The sequence below is a fragment of the Mustela nivalis genome (assembly GCF_964662115.1).
Source record: "Mustela nivalis genome assembly, chromosome: 6".
NCBI lineage: Eukaryota > Metazoa > Chordata > Mammalia > Carnivora > Mustelidae > Mustela > Mustela nivalis.
Window position 1 is genome coordinate 102,553,480 of NC_139025.1, and position 4,583 is coordinate 102,558,062.

Sequence of the window (4,583 nt, forward strand, 5' to 3'; positions counted from 1 at the left end):
TCCTAATGACCGCCCTCTGTCTCTGATCCTACCACCCAGAAATCAGCTACATTTCCTAATGGATCTCCCTGTTTTCCCTTGCCTCCCTTTCTCATATAAGGTCCATTCTCTGATTAGAACAAACCATCAAGGCATTGCTTCAAGCCTTCAGAAGGCTTCCCGTTATACTAAGAACAAAACCCACCCTCCCTACCACAGTCTACAGAGCTCTGAGTGACCCAGCCCTGCCTCCATCTCTCATCTCATTTCCTTTCCTTCCTCTTCATGTACCAGCTCCAGCCACAGTGACCTTCTAGTTCTTCAAACCCAACAAGCTCTTTCTTGCCTCAGGGCCTTTGCGCTTGCTGTTTTCTCTCCCTGGAACACTCTTCCCTGACTCCTTACCTAGCTGGTGGGCTTAGCCTAAAAACTGCAATTCTTAGCCTTAAACCTCCTCAAAGAGACCTGCCTTCCTGACCCCTTACCTCACCACTATCCTATCACCCTGTCTTCCATTATATGTTTGGTTATTGTGTGCCTCCCTGGTTCTCCCGACTTTGCCCCAGGCTTTCATTGCCATTGGGCCAGGGACCTGGTCTCCTCAGAGTCTGCTGCCATGGTGCCAAGAATGTAGGAGATACTAAAAAAAAAAACATTCGTGGGTTGAAAGCCTCCATGAATGAATGGAGAAGAGGATGTTGGGAAGAGGCTGGGAGCAGAGGGAAGGCCTGGGAGAGAGGCAGGAGGGAGGAGTTAGAGGAAGGCCTGTGAGGGGTTATCTTCAGAGCTGGACACCTCTCGCTCCCCGCAGATTGTTGTCCACCTTATTTATTTGCTTAATATTCAGGTGTTCCTGAGAAACCTCAAATTGATGGAGTTTCATCACCAGTTTACAGGGAGATTAGTCAGAGGCAACTGACTTGTAAAACATCTGGTAGTAAACCGGCAGCTCCTAATTCCACCATGTTCCACACATGAGTGAAGATCCAAATGAATAAAGGCAAGATCTTTGGCCTGGAGATATTTTAGGATGTCTCTGGGAAGATCAGTTCTGGAGAATATTTTCCTGTAAAGAGGCATACATGACATACTGTGGACTCCAAAGCCCATATTACAATCAAGGGAAAAGCTTATTTTCTGTAGACTTTAAGCTCAGGTCAGCTCAGTAGATGAGCACGGAGCTAAGTTCCTCACACTCTATGAGGGGTGTGTGGACCTTCAAAGTGACTGCTGTTTTTAGAATGAGTTTAACTGCACTAACTCTCTAACACATGAATTTCATTTCCAAGTTTCTGGGAGAAAGGGGCTGAAAAGCTCTAGTTTCTTGGCCCCAGTATTTCCAGATCAGATCACAGAACAGTGGTTCTCAGGCCTCCAAAGGCAGCAGCAGCAGCATCACCTACAAGGCCTGTTGAATCGCAAAGAAGGCTCTGAGTTCAGTTTTCTGAGATCGTGGGCGGTTCCCACAACTGCCCGGAGCGCTGCGGCCGCTCCTGGGTTGGGGGCCACGTTGTAGGCACCAGTCTCTTGCCTCCCACACCGGGCCCCTGGGGAGGAGGGTCACCGCCAAGCAGGAGGCAGCGAGGGCCCTGGGTACAAGCGTCCCCTCCCCGGCCCCTTCTGGGGACCGTGCAGGTGGGCTGGACCGCAGCTGCCGCCCCGGCTGGGCCCTGGCTCTCCGCGGCCCTCCGCAGCCGGCACACAAAGCCCCTTTCACGGATCCGGCTTCTGCAGAGCCGCCGCTGCTCGGGAGCTGGCTAAGCCCTTTAAGAAAACAAACAGCTCCTGGGCTGGTGGGCGCCGCAGGGCACAGAGGCTGGATTCTTCCCTCCAGGCGGCCGGAGGAGGCGGACTGGCTCGAGGGGGCCCAGCCCCCGCAACCCGTGCCCGCCAGATCGCTTCACCCGGGAGGCTCTGGTCACCTGGACAAGCTCAGACAGCTCCCTGCCTCAAGGTCCTTATCTGCATGGCGGAGCGTTGGGTGTGGGCTGAAAGACATCACGCTTCCAAAACATTTAGCTGGGGCCTGGCACATAGTAAATTAATGTTAGCTCTTATTATTTACTGAATTATAGGAATTTGCTGTTTTTGTAGGTTACAACATTAGGATACGGGCAATTACATAGGGTTCATCCTAATACATTGCTGATTCAACTTTGAAACAACACAAATAAGCTTTACTCTTCCTCTTTCAGTATCCCGAGATTGCAAGGTTAAGTTAAAAAATGAGTTTTTAACTACTCAGTGATCAGAATTTTCCTGATTTGGGGGCGCCTGGGTGGCTCAGTCAGTTAAGCATCTGCCTTCAACTCAGATCAAGATCCCAGCGTCCTGGCATGCAGCTCTGTATATCAGGGCTCCCCGCTCAGTGGGGAGTCGGCTTCTCCATCTCTCTCTGCTGGCCCCCCTGCTTGTGCTCTCTCTCTCTCTCTGTATGTGTGTCAGATAAATAATAAAATCTTTTTTAAAAAAAATCCCGATTTTTGTTGATATTGTACAACCAAAAAACGGCAGAATAAATTGGGAGCAGAGCTTGATGTAAAAATCAGCAACGATCCCGTTCATCCTTATGGCCTCCCAGTTCTTACTAATTGCCTTTCTAACAGGTACATTTTTTTTTTCTTAAAGAATTATTTTAAGATTTTATTTGAGAGAGAGAAAGAGAGAGAACATGAGTGGAGTCAGAGAGAGAGGGAGAAGAAGACTCCCACCCAAGCAGAGGCCCGATGGAGCTCGGACGGGGGTGGGGGGGTGGGGGGGTGGGAGTGGGGGTAGTGGAGGGTGTTGGATCCCAGGACTCTGGGATCATGGTCTGAGCCTGTCAGATGCTTAACCGACTGAGCCACCCAGGCACCCCCTAATGGGTACATCTTTAATAAAACAAAACACCATACCTTTATGTTTTGCATACTGGATTTTGGTGTAGATGTCTAAAAATATATTAGTGCTGCTAAAACATCTTAAATTATAGAGGAGTCTAAACTCTTCGTTTAACGAAGAGTTTTACGGTGAGGAAATGGAGGTGTGAGGAAGGGGAAGCCAGCCCTGGAGTTGGTTGTGTAAGGAGAGCACCTTTCACCAGCGAGCAGGTCCTGCCACAGCCCCCAAAGCAAAGTTTGAGGGTAGCTGCTTCTCGGAGGACACAAAGGCTCTAGCCCTAGGGTTCCAGCCAACAGTGTCACTACTAGGCATCCCTTCCCCCTGTCCAGATGACAAGGACAGCTCAGGTGCATCAGACACCACCCAGGTCTGGAGGGGACACTGGCAGAGGCCTCGAAGGCTGCACAGCTTCCCAGGGAGATTGTTCTGGTGCTACAATAACTCCCAACACCCCTCACTTAGAATGATTATGTCAGGGGACCAACCAGTCGGCCCCTCTGGTGTGCCCAGTGCTCAGGTTCCAGAATGAAGGAATCCTCAGGTCACAGGGGTTTCTTGTGAAGAGTTGTGGGTCCAAGCACTGAGGCCAAGAGGAAAGCCAGACCAAAGGCTGGGAGGGACTGCAGCCCTAGGCACTGAGGTCTGGGACTCAGATGCTCTCACCTCCCACCCTAGCTCTGGATGCTGTCTGTGGCTTCTCAGTAAGTGGAGTTTTTTGTCTCTGCCACTAATGGTCCCCGGGGTACTCGCCCAAGTTGCAGCCCTGTGTTCCAGTTTCTGCTCCTGCTTCCCAACTGGGCCACACGCTGTGCACGTCTGGGGGAGAGACTACCTCACAGAGGTCAGAGAAGTTCATATGCCTACAGAAGTCAGGTGGGCAACATGTCCTTAACAGGTCTATTGTGTGGCTTCCTTTGGTCTTTAAAAGAACAACTTAGTTCATTATTATCTAGGTTCCTCCTGTCCATCCCTGCCTCGAACATGTGCAACATGGTGTGGCAGACAAGCTGAGTCAAGCAGATTGGGTTCAGGTCTTCCTTCTGAGCGTGGGGGGGGGGGGGACAGAGAAGGAGGGGGACGTGGAGGTGGTGATGAGCCTGAGCAAGCTGCTTCAGGTCTCAAAGCCTCAGTCTTTTAATGCAGAGAGTGATGCCCATCTGGAAGTTCCTGATGCTAGATTAGAGATGTTTCAAGTGGTGTGTATTACGGAGGGCACGTATTGCATGGAGCACTGGGTGTGGTGCATAAACAATGAATGCTGGAACACTGAAAACAAAATATGATGAAAAAAAAAAAAGATGTTTCAAAGCCCAAAGGCACAGAGTAGGCCTTTAACACGTGACATCTCCTATCATCAGGCTCAACGGTGGGAAGAGATTACCCTGCCCCCACGAGGGTTCCTGCCTCCCAGGTGCCTTATCATTATTTCTGGTGAGGCTGCCAGGAGACTTGCTGGTTGGGTCCCTGTGGTCACCACCGCTGCCACTCAAAATGGAAGAGGAAGAAGCTGAGAGCTCTGAAGCTAGGAGGGGGCAGTCATTAGGAAACAATGGTTACATCCCTGGAGGGAAAGGTGCCCTAACTCAGATGGGACAGTGGTTTTCTGTGGTTTTTCTGGACCCAAAGTGCATCCGTGGAGGCTGAGCAGCTGGCTCCCTCCAGGCAGCCTTGAGGGTGAGGGGTGTTTTCTGCTCCCGAGGTCTGGTCATCCCAGCCAGAGGGGC

At 50.9% G+C, this 4,583-nt stretch overlaps 1 long non-coding RNA gene across 1 annotated transcript; it reads right to left on the reverse strand.

The window, feature by feature from the left end:
- Window positions 1–791: 791 nt before the first annotated feature.
- On the reverse strand, window positions 792–4,246 carry LOC309867966. The gene is made up of 2 exons (XR_014313426.1): window positions 3,610–4,246; window positions 792–1,045 (listed from the first exon to the last, which is right to left on the reverse strand). It is a non-coding gene; the product is annotated as an uncharacterized lncRNA (long non-coding RNA).
- Between the last annotated feature and the right edge of the window lie 337 nt (window positions 4,247–4,583).